Raw genomic sequence first — 17129 nt, forward strand, 5'->3', positions numbered from 1 at the left:
CCTTAAGCCGGCGCCCCGGTTTGATGTGTGAGTATACGGGGAGTTTGAAGGACGTTCAGCGGCACATTGACATTCAGCTTACAGATGCAGAAGTCACTGAGGCTGTAAAAAAGATACTGAACAAACCAGAGGCTGTCTGTGCCCAAACCGGACTACTCCCTTTCTGCACCTTCAACAAACCGCCAGCTGTAAGAATCACATAATATTTTTATCTGTAGTTGCATCTGTCCAAATATTCTCTGAAAGTGTGACTATTTTCAGACAGGGTGATGATCCGTTCTGGAACAAGAAACCATCTCAAGACAAACCGGCGAAGCCGCAAGACAAACCGGTCAAGCCAGTTCGTCCAAAGACCAAGGTTATTAAAAAATCTGCCAAGAAAAGGACCACTGCATCCTCCGATCTACCAGCTGATGACGATGTGGGTAATCCGGAACCGGAGGTAGAACTTGACTCTCTTGGTTCATTTTTCGTACATCTCATTGACAATGATTATTATCAGGACGACGCTGAAGGTAGTCATGCTGAGGACGTAGAGGTAACCATTCTTTCCTCTGATTCAGATCCACTTCCAACATTAAAAATCCGTCAAGCAAACCGGAAAGTAAAATTTTCTCACCCTCTTGCTTACTTGGACCCAAACTTTCTTTTGAAGACGCAGTAGCACGAGGCTCGCCGTACAACCCGACACAGCTGCCAGGTAGTTACCTCCGCCGGTTTACCGAACAGTCTGATTCGGAAACGCCGATCAGAGGTCTCTTATCCTATTGATACTTCATACCCCAAAGCTGGTTGTTTCCGCCAACCTCTTAACCCGTCTGATTCAAATTATCAGGGTACTTCTCACTCATCTTCTGGCGAGTCATCGGCCACACAGCTTCCACCCCTCAAAACAGTTCCTGGATGAGCTATGCACTTATTGTCTATCCTTGATGTTGCTATTTTGATATACTGTACTGACCCTCATGTTTATTTTTCTCAGCACCAAGCCCAGACCCAGCAAGAAAGCCCGTTTGAATAAACCGGCTGATGAAGATGTGGCTGTTGAACCAGAGAAAACTCCAGATCCTGAAGAAACCAACGTTGATGCCATGCTGAATGAGCCACCGCTTCAAGATCATGACTTCATTGCTGAGCAGGCAGAAGTTGACACCACCAGCCATGCTGACCAGCCAGCCAGCCCTGTCCGAGCTGGCACTAAACCGGCAAGTCCAGTCAAAAATACTGACAAACCGCCAACTCCCGAGAAGGCTGGTGATGACCAAGATGATGACATTATGATTACTAGCACTGGCCACACCACTCCTGGCAATCCTGTTGCTTTGTCAAAGCATACTGCCAAGGATGACCTCTCTGCTATCGGCAAAGGCAAATGGAATGCCGATTTATCAAACTACGCCCATCTCAACGCTCAAGACATTCACTCTGGCTTCTTAAATCGTCTGTATACCAGCCGTGACTATGAAGCTAGTTTGGTAAACTTGATGAAGGAGCGATATGAGGTAACTTTCATAAGTGTTTCTCTCTTATATTTACTTGCAGCTCATCAACTCCAGTAGCCCCCAAGTGACGGTTTAAGATACCAAGTTAAACCGGGACTTAGTAACAATTTCATGTTTGCAACAATGCATCTTAACTTCACTGATGTAGCCCCCAAGGGCCGGTTTAACTTTATAAAGATAAACCGAGACTTTGTAGAAGAATTCCCATATCAGCATGTTATAAGCAAATACACATTAGCCCCCAAGTGCCAGGCTTAATACTTGTATTGTGCTTGGGACTTGTAAAAATTTCTGAGTAAGAGCAAATATGCATTAGCCCCCAAGTACTAAGGGCATAACTTGTTATGTGCTTGGTACTTCAAATATGTACTGTCAACTCATTATGTATATGTCTCTTTATAGGCTGAACTGAGCAAGAAGGAAAGCCAAACCGCTGATCTGCAAGAGAACATCAAGTCCCAACAGGCCGGAACTTCCAAAGCAAAAGATGAGCTGACAAGCACCTTAGCCACTATGGAAAAGCTAAAGGAGAGCTTCGCCAAGGATCGGGCGGATTGGAACATAGAGAAATCCACTTTACGGAAAAGAGCTGAAGACGTAGAAGCAGCTCTCAAACCGGTGGTAGACGAGCTGACTGGTGTAAAGCGGCAGATACATGCCATGAATGCTGTTGTGTTCGGTAAGCATCCTTGCTTTATACTTTCAACATATCTTCCCATGCGTTGTTGGTTTCCTGATGTTTGCAATGATGCAGGAACTCGCATTAGTCATCTGGGATCTGATGTTTAGAAGAAGCTGAAGGCTGCCTACACGCTGATAGAGCAACTATATACCGGCGCACAACAAATTATCTGCACCGCTTCTCACAATAAGCCGCCCCCGACGTTAATCAAAGATACCTTAGACAGGCTATCTATGCTGCCTGCCCGGGTAGAAGAGCTGAAGAGGTCTGCTGCAAGGGCTGGCGCTCTGACCGCACTAACCCGAGCAAAAGCATGGGTGCCTGATCTTGATCCGACGGACGTGGCTAAAGGCTACCAAAGCTTAAAGGAAGACCGATCAGAATTTTGCACTGAAGATCTCCGTGCCATAAACCGGGAAGTACGTCCACTGGCTTGTCAACTTGCTGAAGAGGCTGATCTTTCACATTACCAGGCGAGTTATGATACCAATAACAAGCGGGTTGCTGCACCAGCTCCGGAGGCTCAAAACCTAATCCCTCCAATCCGTAAGCACACTTATGCCCCTGATATTGAATCGTCCACCCTTATAAGCGACGAAACTGTATTCCAAGCTTTAACTGGGATCGACTGGACAACTGTTGACTTCCAGCAGCTGGGTAGGGATGAAGAAGATGAACCGGTGCAAGATGATCCGCAGCTGTTAGGTCAAGCTAATAAGCAATCATAATCCGGGGGTCGGTTTAGTTTTTCTTTTGCTGTAATGCTTATTAAGACAATTACTCCTTTGGGCACTGAAAACGCCTTGTAATAGGCTAGTTAAAACACTTGGTCTGTTATGCCTTCGTGCATATTTATCTGCAACTGATGCGTGCTAATCCACCATGCTTAAGATATGATGTTCATAATCCATAGCTTATTTATTCAAGCTGTTCCTGCAGATAAGAAGCTTAAAGCGCCCTGGCGGTTTACCACCGGGCGGGTCATGATACCCAAATATATATATGACCAAGGTTTATAACCAAGGTTGTAAAAGATAACGAAATATGGAAATATATGATACATGTGACCTTTAGGCATAGTGTTGGCTGACAACCTTGTAATGAGGGTAATAACCCGAATCAGGAGTAAAAGTAACTCCTGTTATATGATGCCGGTTTACAATAAAACCGTTCCGGGTTGTGATAAACACCGGTTTATTCCATACTGGTGACTTTGAGTCAAAACCAGACCGGGCTGATTGTCTCCGGATTATAACTTGATTATGTACGGACAACTTGTAGTTGCCAGCCTAATCGGATTGATAAACACCGGTTCGAAAACATCACAAACCTTAGCAAAAGAAAGAGAACTCAGCAAAAGGCAAATAAAAACGTTGTAGTCGAGGCTTTTCACGGGCTGCCAGGCCCCAAATTCGATCAAGAGGTGTAGCTATGGTTCAGGTTCGACCAAGCCCCCAAGTGATTCTGTGGCATTACGCCGATCAAGAGGGGTAGCTATGGTTCGGGTTCGACCAAGCCCCCAAGTGATGCTGTGGCATTATGCCGATCAAGAGGTGTTGCTATGGTTCGGGTTCGACCAAGCCCCCAAGTGATGCTATGGCGTTACGCCGATCAAGAGGTGTAGCTATGGTTCGGATACGACCAAGCCCCCAAGTGATGCTGTGGCATTACGCCGATCAAGAGGTGTAGCTATGGTTCGGATACGACCAAGCCCCCAAGTGATGCTGTGGCATTACGCCGATCAAGAGGTGTAGCTATGGTTCGGATACGACCAAGCCCCCAAGTGATCTAATATGAAGCTTTGAGAAGCCAAATCAAGGGGTAAACCGGACGCCGCTTTGTAAGCTCCATGTAACCACACATGATGTAAGAAAAACAACAGATACCCCGCTTTAGCTGAGGTTCCGGTTTATTGTATTGATCATAATATATACATTGTCATAATATGTACATAAGCAGAGCCTATAGCTCAAGTATAGTAAGGCCGAAGATGGGCAATATTCCACGGCCGGTTGGTCTCCTCCGATTTACGTGAGTCTTTGCCCTCTCGAACATCGATTAGGTAGTACGACCCGTTGTGTAGATTCTTGCTGACCACAAAGGGTCCTTCCCAAGGGGGGGATAGCTTGTGCATATCCGTCTGATCCTGGATGAGCCGAAGCACCAAATCGCCTTCTTGAAAGGTTCTGGTTCTAACCCGACGGCTGTGATAACGACGCAGATCTTGCTGCTAAATCGCCGAACGGGTTGCTGCTATGTCACGTTCCTCATCTAACAGGTCAAGAGCTTCCTGCCGTTCCTTCTTGTTGTGAGTTTCAACATATGCCGCTACAAGAGGCGGGTCATGACGGATGTCACTAGGAAGAACTGCTTCCGCTCCATAAACCATGAAGAATGGTGTGTATCCTGTCGATCTGTTGGGTGTGGCATTGATGCTCCACAACACAGAAGGTAACTCCTTAACCCAACAACCCGGCGTCTGTTGCAAAGGAACCATAAGCCGGGGTTTGATGCCTCTCAAGATCTCTTGATTGGCCCTCTCCGCTTGACCATTGGACTGGGGGTGAGCCACTGATGACACGTCAAGCCGGATGTGCTCACCTTGATAGAACTCCTTCATGGCACCCTTTGACAGATTGGTACCATTGTCTGTTATAGTGCTGTGTGGAAAACCAAACTGGAAGATCACCTTTTTGATGAATTGAACCGCCGTGGCCGCGTCACACTTACTAACTCGCTCTGCCTCCACCCACTTCGTGAACTTATCAACCGCCACCAAAAGGTGGGTCTTTTTCTCCTTGGACCTCTTGAAAAGCCCAACCATATCCATCCCCCAAGTTGCAAACGGCCAGGTGATTGGAATCATCCTTAATTCTTGAGCCGGTACATGAGCGCGCCTTGAGAATTTCTGACAGCCATCACATCTTTTGACCAAGTCCTTGGCATCAGCATGAGCTGTCAACCAATAGAAACCATGACGAAACGCCTTGGCCACCAACGATTTTGAACTGGCGTGGTGACCACAATCTCCTTCGTGGATCTCACGCAAAATTTCACAGCCTTCCTCAGGAGACACACAGCGTTGAAACGCCCGTGTCACACTGCAATGATGTAACTCTCCATTGATAATAGTCATGGACTTGGACCGCCAGGTTATCTGCCTGGCCAAAGTTTCATCCTCTGGTAACTTGCCCCGGTTCATATACGCCAGATATGGAATCGTCCAATCCGGGATGGCATGAAGAGCTGCCACCAACTGAGCTTCCGGATCAGGAACAGCCAAATCCTCTTCACCAGGGAGCTTGTCGGACGGATTATACAGAACATCCAGGAAAACATTAGGTGGAACTAGTTTACGTTGGGAACCCAGGCGGCTTAAAGCGTCCGCCGCTTCATTTTGCCGCCGGTCCACATGATCCACCTGATAAGCTTTAAAGTGACCTACAACAATATCCACCTCACGACGATATGCTGCCATGAGTGGGTCCTTGGAATCCCAAGTGCCGGACACTTGTTGAGCCACCAGATCCGAGTCACCAAAGCACTTAACTCGGCTTAGGTTCATCTCTTTAGCCATCCGAAGACCATGGAGTAAAGCCTCATATCCAACTGCATTGTTAGTGCAAGGGAACATTAAACATAGAACATAACAAAAGTTATCACCTCGTGGGGAAGTTAATACGACTCCAGCCCCCGAGCCCTCCAAGTGCGTGGACCCATCAAAATGAATAGTCCAATAAGTGTGATCCAGCTTCTCCTCTGGCGCTTGTAGTTCTGTCCAATCATTGATGAAATCCACAAGTGCCTGAGATTTGATCGCCGTTCGGGGTATGTATTTCAACCCGTGAGGCCCGAGCTCTCACTACAAAAAAATACACTTCCGTGATGATACGTGTTTGTCACAGTAGGTCGCGTTTTCTGTCATGCATGTACATCCATGACAAATTTATGACAGAATCAAGATAGTCATACTTGTGCTGTCGTAGAAGTGTTCCATGACATTGCCAAAATTATCATCACGGAAGTGTCCACTTCCATGACGATAAATCGCGCGTCACAGAAGTGCTTTCGTCAAGGGTGACCGACATATGGCATCCACCGTAACGGAACGCCGTTAAGCTATCGGGTCGGATTTTGGATTCGATAACCCGTTAACAGCCATGACCAATGCCGATTTTCCACGTGTAAAATTCTCATTGGCTGAAGGATCCACGCGTCAGCTCCGCGTTGGCACAGGTGTCACTCATCCAACGGTCGAGATGGGCCTATGATATGTTGACACATGGACCGGCCCACAAAGTTTAAATGGGCCAGCCCAACCGAAGGCCCATAAGATTTAGCGGACCATAATGGGCCGGCCCAGCTAAAGGCCCACAAAATTTAGAGGACCATAATGGGCCAGCCCAGCTAAAGGCCCACATGATTTTGCAGACCATAATGGGCCGGCCCAGCTAAAGGCCCACAAGATTTTGCGGACCACAATGGGCCGTCCCAGCTAAAGGCCCACAAGATTCTGCAGACCATAATGGGCCAGCCCAGCTAAAGGCCCAACATTCTCTGTCAAATCGGCCCATCAACGGCCTGTCCTAAACTTGTCATCAACGCGGCCCATGATCACTTCTGGCCCGTTAACAGTCCGCTAAGTAATTGGGCCGAATTACGGCCTGGTGTATTTCCGGCCTGTTAAAGGTCCGGCTTCATTTGGGCCCATTTACAGGCCATCAAAACTTTTGGCCCATAAATGACCGTGAAGGATTTGGGTCATATTCGGCCATGTCTGACATTCAGCCTGTTAGAGGCTCACTATAGCTTTGGGCCACTTTCGGCCTGTTGTCATTTTCAGCCTGTTAACGCCGGACGTAAACCATGGGCCATATGTGGCCCAACGTCATATGGGGCCCATTAATGGCCCATATAAAAATGACGATAATCTAGCCCGACCGAAGTTCCGGCCTGTTAAAGGCCCGTGTATTAGGTCGGCGCATTTACGGCCCATCAAAGATCCGCATCGTAAATGGGCCACCATTTCGGCCTGCTAAGTCCAGTGGGTTATTTGGCACAATCAGGGCCCAGTCTCACGTTTGGTCTACTAAAGGCCCATGTTTTTTATGGGCTCGAGATATTTACACCTGTAAACGGCCTATTTTTACTGAGGGCCCAAATTATGTTTAGGCCTGTTAAAGGCCCACTATGGGCACATGCCTACTAGAAAAATATGAAAGCTTATGCTGATTTAGGACCAAATATTTTTAGTGGGCTACATGCCAATTTCAGCCCGTAATCGTTTTTAGCCCAATTGGAATGGGCCCGACGAATGTTGGCATGTTGGGCTCCTCCGAAGCTTTCGGCCGAATACATTACTAAGATAAACCTACACTATACAAAAATAGCGTCGTAATTACTGCAGCCTGAGGCAGCATCATAAATGTTGTATCACAACAAAATAAATTCCAACCATACAACAAAAGGCCTGTTGGCATAAAGTTTACAGTCCTTCCAGATAAAAGCACCATCAGATGTATAGAAGCACAGATCATTTGACCTGAGTGCTAATGTTTCAGGCTGTAGAATCTGATGGAGCAGCACGATCTCCACCTTTTTTCCGCCATTGCTCTTGAACAACGAAGCGAATGTCTGATAGTCTGGTTTCAAAACCATTCATATCTTGGTTACATTTCTCAACCACTATTCTTGTTTCCGAAACAACATCCGTTAGGGATTGGACTTGTGTCTGGAGCACAGATATATCACTCTGTCTAGCAGGAAGATTTTGATCGGTAGGCGATTTGGACGAGGTTACCTTGACAACCAACCCAGAATTACACAGGAAGGTGCTTTTTGCACTGTTAGTGGAGCGATACTGACGCACTGCAGCAAGAGGTGACATTGTGCCTGTAGTAGCCTCGTCACCTTCAGGTGGTTGTGGCTGTTCAATCATTTGTTCCATAGCTTTCTGAAAGTTTGAACTTGTAGATTAGTGTACCAGATAAGTTACTAATGAGATAAAAACAAACAAAGTAGGTTAAACGTTTATACATAACTTATTTTGGTGACTACTGTAATACATTAGCATGTATTGTAGTGCCAACTACATAATAAAATCACTTTCGGAACATATGTCCATGTAGCATGCCTACTGTATTGTCTATTTCCTCACATTCGTTGACATCTAAGGATAAAGAGACATGGTTTAAAGTAGGATGAACATAGTATGACATCATTCATATCATGGGCAAACAGATATAAAACAAACAGGCTATTTTATCATTGTGTGCGCACGTGAACATAACAACTAGATTACAGATCAAGACCAAAAGAATATCCTTCATCTCTTTTAAACCATGTAAGGTGAAATGATACGTTAAGACAACTGTGAATAAAAGTGAACAGAGTAACTGACATTGGCTGCAAACCAAGTAGTTAAATGAACACATCACAGTACCAATCAGTTCAAGGCAGGAGGAGTAAGGACTTACAACAGCGGCTTGAACTGGTGTGCTCATGCTCTTCATCTTGCTGGTGTGGCAATCCTTGAAGATTTGCACTGCATTCGATTCAGGTTCTTTTTGGTCCGCACGGGCTTTCCTCTGTATTTGGAACAAGTCAATATAGATACGATAATATGGCACAAAAAAAAGAAGGAAGTAGCAGCTATTTACAAGAGCCTCGCAGTGTGCAATATAGCTACGAGATCCTGTTGTCTGTTGGAATTTCACTTTAGAACGGTTGGTTTTGTTCTTCAAACAGTTAGCCTAGAAGAAGATACACTTGTAAGGCACATACATAAATACAAGTTCAATATGTGGTCTGATCAAATACATATGGCCTACCTGATACTTTGGATCAGACCAGTGTTTAACGAGGGTTGTCCAGTCTTCATCTGTAATATACTCCACTGGAGATGTTTGGGCGATTTCATTGTTAGCCTTGCCTTCAAAGTGAGATTTTCTAAGGTGGTACCGATACTGTCGCAGAGCAGACTGAAAAACATGAGTGCATGCTTGTTTAGTTGCATCATCTTTCGGATCAAACTTGAACCTCATCTTTTGAAAAAAGAATGTGAGTCTTATTAGGAGGAAGCTAGAAAGTATGGGACAGAGGAAGACAATATTACTAATTGCGATGAATAACATTACTTACGGATAAATGGTCAAGGAAGGTGTTAAACTGGGTATTGTCTTTCTCATTCCTGTACTGGATCCACGTTGGGAGGATACGTGCATGACACCTAACGGCAACGGCTGCATCTGATACTAACTCGGATAACTCTGTAGCATCACGCGGCCTTTTTAAACCTGCCTCAAAATGGATCTCCATTCTTCCTCCTTTAGATTTTGTTAATCTGTCAAGCATTATCCCTGATGTCTGTTTCCGCTTGCGCCATGGTCCTAGTTCAACAACGAATATGGAAAGTGTTAGTGTACATCAAACTGTGAGAGTACATATAAAGGAGCATGCAACTGCAACTTGACTCGGTCAGGTACCGTCTTGGTGTTCATGCTCATGAGGTTCATCTGATCTTGCCAAGTCCTGTTGTGTCAGCAGTGCTTCGGAAATAGTGTTAGGTGTGAAGGCAGCTTGGGAACTAGCCAGTTCCGGAGCAAACGAACGAGTAACTGGTTGAGATATTGGTACAGTTGAAGCGGATGCTGCAGCTAGTGGAGCAGGTGATACCGTGTTTGTAGATTTAGCCGGTGGACTTGGACCTTCTACTGCACTATAAGTACCAGCAGAATCTCGACGGCAGAACCTTTTCCGTTTCACCTGATGAGTAATAGCACTCCCTACTATATTATTTTCCTTGCTCTTTTTGACTTTGCCATGTCAAGCTGTACCCACAACACAAAAGAATAAAATCACTCTTCAAAACTCATTGATGCATGATACAGACAAGCAATACTTTGATGTAAGACAACCATGTGAGGATGGAATATGTAAGAAAAACAGGACGGCATGACATATTCACTGCTACGATGTGCAAACTAAGCAGAAGGATTTTCAAGAAAATAGAAGTAATGCAAGCTAGACACCATATGAAAGATGCAACCAATATTACTCTGCCAAGTTAAAAGTGTCTTGTCATAAGTGGCAATTCGAAAAATTAGAAGCAGTACAACATAGAAATCAATGCAAGATGCAACCACTATCAAACTGCCATGTTAAAAGCGTCCAATCATGAGTGACTGATGTGGGATACACAACAGCAGTACTTTTATGTAAGAACATGGTATGATAGATAGATGCAGTGTATTCTAGACACAGAAAGCCATGTCATATGCACATGTATAACGTATAAACTCAACAGGTGCAATTTAATCAAAATAGAAGAAATACAGGCTAGACAACATATGCAACATGAAACCAATTATCACACTGTCAACTTAGAGCAAGCACCTCCGATGGTGGAGTACGGGAGATGAACTCATCATGTAGACTTGGGACTTCAACTTCATTAGCAGTAGCAGTGGCAAATCTAGAGAGTCTCTGTTTGCGTCGGTGCGGAGGACCACCAACATCCCCTAACTTACTCTTTTCCTTCCTATTTTCTGATATTGCCTTATGAAGTCAAAACCACAAGAAGATGAATAAAATTTGCTCTGCATAACTGGTTGATACATGATACAGACGAACACTACTTTGATGTAAGGCAAGCGCGGGATAGGAGGATGGAATATATACAAAAAAGACAGTGTTTCATATTCACACGTACGATAGGAGGACGGAATATGTATGAAAAATAGTAAGTGGAAGGCATTTCAACAAAATTAGAAGAAATGAAAGCTAGGCACCATATGAACATGCAACAAATATCACTCTATCAGGTAAAAAGTGTCTCGTCGTAAGTGCCATTTCAAGAAATTAGAAGCAGTACAAGCTAGAAGGCAATGCAAGATGCAACCTACATCACAGTCCCAAGTTAAATGTTTCTTATGGGTAATTGATCATTGCAGGTATAAGTTGTAAGCTACGCAGATGCAATTCAACATAATCAGAAGCAATACAACTAGACATCATACGGAAAACGCAACCACGTATAACAGTTCCAAGTAAGAGCAAGCACCTGCGATGGTGGAGTAGGGGAGATGTGCTCATCATGTACACGTATGTTCTAGAAACAGGAACACGTGTCATATTCACAGGCATTATGTGTAAAGTAAGCAGATGCAATTCAAGTTAGAAGCAATACAAGCTAGACATCATACGCAACATGCAACCACATATAATAGTGTCAAGTTAGAGCAAGCACCTGTGATGGTGGAGTAGGGGAGATGTGCTCATCATCTACACAGCTACATTGACTGTCTAGCCTTGTGTTGTCTTGCGAATCTTGTTGGGAGGATGGCGGAGTAGAATCTGTAGAGACCCCCTGTTTGAGTTGCTCCGAAGGACCACCATCATCCACTGCCGGACTAATTTCCTTCAGCTGTAATGATTTTGCATTATGAAGTCAAACCGATCAGAAAAAGGAATAAAATTCGCTCTTCAGAACTCATTCATGCATGATACTGACGAACACTACTCGGATGAAAGGCAAACACATGATGCGAGGATGGAATATGTATGAAAAACAGGATGGTGTGACATATTCACACCTATGATGTGGTAACTAAGCAGAAGGCATTTCGACAAATTAGAAGCACTGCAAGCTAGACACCATATGAAAGATGCAACCAATATCACTCTCCCAAGTTCAAACTGTATGGCGTTTCAACAAGTTAGAAGCAGTACATGCTAGAAATCATATGCAAGACACAACCAATATCACAGTGGCGACTTAAAAGTGCCTTATCATAAGTGACTGATGCGGGATATGCAAGAATAGTAGTCTGATGTAGAAACAGGAACACATGTCATATTCACAGGCATTATGTGTAAAGTAAGCAGATGCAATTCAACAAAGTTAGAAGCAATACAAGCTAGACATCATACGCAACATGCAACCACATATAATAGTGCCAAGTTAGAGCAAGCACCTATGATGGTGGAGTAGGGGAGATGTGCTCATCATCTACACAGCTACGTTGACTGTCTAGCCTTCGTTGTCTTGCGAATCTTGTTGGGAGGATGGCGGAGTAGAATATGTAGAGAACCTCTGTTTCAGTTGCTCGGAAGGACCACCATCATCCAATGCCTTGCCAATTTCCTTCAGCTTTATTGATTTTGCATTGTGAGGTCATACCGACAAGAAAAAGGAATATCATTCGCTCTTCAGAACTCATTCATGCATGATACTGACGAGGACTACTCTGATGAAAGGCAAAGTCATGATACGAGGATGGAATATGAAATGGACGGCTTGACATATTCACACCTATGATGTGGTAACTAAGCAGAAGGCACTTCAACAAATTAGAAACACTGCAAGACACCATATGGAAGGTGCAATCAATATCACTTTGCCAAGTTAAAATTGTCTCGTCATAGGTGGCGTTCATCAAACTAGAAGCAATACATGCTAGAAATCATATTCAAGATGCAAACCAATATCACACTGCCAACTTAAAGGTGTCCCATCATAAGTGACTGATGCAGGATACACAAGAAGAGTAGTTTCATGTAAGAACATGGTGTGATAGACAGATATAGTATGTACCAAAAACAGGAAAGCGTGTCATATTCACATGTATCATGTGTAAGCTAAGCAAATGCAATTTACACTAATTAGGAGCAATACGAGCTAGACACCATATGCAACATGCAACCAGATATCAGACTGCCAAGTTAGAGCAAGCACCTTGGATGGTGGAGTAGGGGAGCGGAGACTTGGACCTTGTAATGCACTATTAGTACAAGGAGAATCGGTACAGATGCTCCGTTTACGTTGCTGCAGAGGACCACCATCATCGCCTTCCTTACTCTTTTCCTTCCTCTTTCTTGATTTTTCCTTGTCAAGTCAAACCCACAAGAAAAAGGAATAAAATTTGCTCTTCAGAACTCATTGATGCATGATACTGACAAACACTACTTTGATGTAAGGCAGCCGCATGATAGGAGGATGGAATATGTATGAAAAACAGGACGGCGTGACATATTGACATGTATGATGTATAAAGTGTAAACTAAGCACAAGGTGCTTGAACTTGTTAGAATCGATGCAAGCTAGAAACCATATGAAAGACGAAACCAATATCACTCTGCCAAATTAATAGGGTGCCCTAACAAATGTATTTGACCAAATTAGAAGCAATACATGGCAACAGGCTAGAAATAATATGCAATATGCAACGAATAAAGGTGACTCGTCGTAACTGATTGATGCAGGATACAGAAGAGAGGTAGTTTCATGTAAGAACAAGGTTAACACATAGATGTAGTGTGTACCAAAAATAGGAAGGCATGTCATATTCACAGGTATAGTGTGTAAACTAAGCAGATGCAATTTACCCTAATTAGAAGCATTACAAGCTAGACACCGTATGCAACATGCAACCACATATCACACTGCGAAGTTAGAGCAAGCACCTGTGATGGTGGTGTAGGGGAAGTGCGGTCTTCAGGTACAGAGCTACGTTCAATATCTTCATTTAGGCTTGCTGTTTCTTGAGAATCATGCAGAGAGGATGAAATTGCATTCTTTATAAGAGTATTGCGTCTCGTATTAACCCACGCGTGTGACTGTCTCATCATAAGCGATAGACGCAGGATACACAAGAACAATAGTTTGATGTAAGAACATGGTGTGATAGGCAGATGTAGTATGTACCAAAAACAGGAAGGCGTGTCATATTCACATGTATAATGTGTAAGCTAAGGAGATGCAATTTAACAAATTAGGAGCATTGATGAGGGATACACAAGAAAAGTAGTTTGATGTAAGAACATGGTTAATAGAAATACGTAGTATGTACCAAAAACAGGAAGGCATGTCATATTCACAGGTATAATGTGTTAACTAAGCAGATGCAATTTACACTAATTAGAAGCATTACAAGGTAGACACCATATGCAACATGCAACCACATATCACACTGCCAAGTAAGAGCAAGCACCTGCGATGGTGGTGTGGTGGAATTGCGGTGATCAACTAGAGAGCTACGTTGACTACCTTCATTTAGCCTTGCTGTTTCTTGAGAATCATGTGGGGAGGATGACACTGCACTCTTTAAACGAGTAGGGCGTCTCACAGTAACCCACTCGGGTGACTGTCTCATCATAAGTGATTGACGAGGGATACAAAAGAGCATTAGTTTGATGTACGAACATGGTTAATAGACATATGTAGTATGTATCAAAAACAGGAAGGCATGTCATTATCAAAGGTATAATGTGTAAAGTAAGCAGATGCAATTTAACCAAATTGGAAGCAATACAAGCTAGACACCATATGCAACATGCAACCACATTTGACAGCGCGAAGTTAAAGCAAGCACCTGGGATGGTTGTGTGTGGCAATTGAGATCATCAACTGCAGAGCTATGCTTACTGTCTCCAACTGCTGACACTGCACCCATTAGAGCGCTGAAACGCTTAGTGCTTATCTTCGAATTACACTGGAGTGACTTTTGTCTTTTCTTTTCTGCATTCATCAACACTACGTCAGAGTCTGAAATACCCATGCATAAAAAAACAATAGTGTGAGTATGGGTGAAGTGTGTGCACAATTAGTACAGTGTAAAGGTAGCAGATAGCAGGTCGGTGAGAAATAAATGACGGGAGACATATGATAGCTCTACAACATGCATGGCACACTAAATTACTACAGGATTCTATGAAAATAACAGTCTACTGAAAGCAAATAGGTCAGTCCATTTTTTCTGCACCGTTCGATGTATAAAGAACGGGCAGATCGCCTTCATCTACCCCCAGCCAGTCAGTGTTGACGATCTTCCTCGAAACGCCAGCGACCATCGGCCCAGTATTCCTCCCCTGCCTGCGCCCTCCCCTCGACCTCACCGCACTGCCGTGCTTGGCACCCCCCGGCCATCCAATCAAGCCCCGCTGACCTCCAGATCGGGCGCAAGCAGCTCCTGTGCTATAGCGACCCGACCCGAATGGATCAAGTCTCTGTGCTTAAGTGTCATCCCTGGATCGGTATGCTGACACACACAGTACTCGAGGATTTATAACAGAGGTAAATCACATGTATAAGGTAACGTAAATACCATTACCTCAATCCAAATAGCGGAAGTAACAAGGTTGTGGATTCCCATCAACACCAACGGCAAAGTTGAGTGTAGAAATCATAACCCTAACGTATCTCTTACTCGTCGTAAGATATCCTGCAACATGAAACGTTGCAGCCCAAAAACGGGTCAGTACATCGAATGTACTGGCAAATTCACACCATAGAGAAATGATGAACAAAGGCTATCACTACATGCATATATGGCTGCTGGAAAAGTTCTATGGTTATAATGTTTTTGCGAAAAGCCAGTTTTTCCCTACTTGAAAGGAATAAATTTTATTTAACTATCATGGTGGTTGTGAAACATTGAGATGGTTGACAGCATCTCAATCCCAATTAAGAATCATCATTAACCCAACAAGATTAATTAAAGAACATGATGAGATCAACGGGATAATCCAAGAACTAGATACTCAAGATGTCCATAACCGGGGACACGGCTAATCATGATCAGTTTGTACACTCTGCAGAGGTTTGCGCACTTTTCCCCACAAGACTCGATCGCCTCCGCTTGATTCTCGCACAGCATGATGTTTGAGAAACGGATGACCGAGACACAGTCTTTCAGAAACAATCACTCTTTACTCTGGATGGACCGGTACACCTACTTTCCCCTACATCTGCTAGTCCACCTCTTCAAGAGATCCTGTAACCTACTCAGCTATGCTAGAGCCCATAATAGCTTGCGGCTGCACACGGAAGTTTCTAGAATGAAATATCTTATGATCCCTTTGAGCCTGGGTGGCGGACCTTATACATACAGACAACACTGGGTTCTCCAGGTGCCTCAATCCACCCAGATGTGAGTTTTAGTTGCCACCTTAAGTTGAACCATTATTAAACACTCACATCTGTCATGAATATCTCTCAAACCCAATCCACGTCTACGCATAGCATGGCGATATAATATCAACGTAGAAGTAACTCCCAAGGGTTTGATAAGAAAACAGGGCAATAGGTACTACCTCAACTACTTCCCAATACCCACAGTTTAGTTAGATCCTAATCATGCAATTGTTTGAGGAATAGATCTAATGCAATAAAACTGGGTATAAAAGGGATATGATCAAAGTGTGAACTTGCCTGCAATGTTGATGAAGATGATTCGCACTCAAACTCTTGATAGATCTACTCGTCACACTCCGGTCAATCGATCGAGAGCAAGCAATAGTAACCACACATAAGCAAATCACTCAATAGATCAGAAAGAACGAGAAGACAGTTCGGAAAACATCAATACAAAGCAAATAACTCTTGCAGCATAAAACAATTTCTAACAGTACCAAAATTATGTGAATTTGGCCTTATCATAAAGTTTAAGTCAAGAGCTTCGATTTGCAAAAAGAATCAACTCAAACGGGGTTACGAAACTCAAGTTATGATCAAAAGAAGATTCAAATTCAAATCTGTTTGAAAACAAATTTTAAATTTTCAAAAACATGTTTAAGTTGTTTTACTGGATAGAGGAGATCATAACGAAGGCGTGGGCGTTGGTTTCGTTGGATTTGGACAAACGAGTAAAAAGATGTGAAGGTTTGAAGTCTAGGGGCTAAATTGTAAATAAAACATCTACAAAGAAGTCCCTGAATAAAACTAACAGAAAAAGAAAAAGCTAATTAACGAACGCTCGTTTCTAAAACCTAAACCACGGACGTTCGTTGCATAATAAAACCCTAAAAAAACAGATCTAGTCTAGTTTTTTTTTTTAAAAAAATTGAACAAAAGAAAACCAAGAAAACCGGGCGGCGGTTTACCGGTTCGCGGCGGTTCGGGCTGATCGGCCGGCGGGTCGGGTCCGGCGAGGTCGGGGCAGTGCTGT

This window comes from Triticum aestivum, chromosome 3D, assembly GCF_018294505.1.
Source record: "Triticum aestivum cultivar Chinese Spring chromosome 3D, IWGSC CS RefSeq v2.1, whole genome shotgun sequence".
NCBI classification, from domain to species: Eukaryota; Viridiplantae; Streptophyta; class Magnoliopsida; order Poales; family Poaceae; genus Triticum; species Triticum aestivum.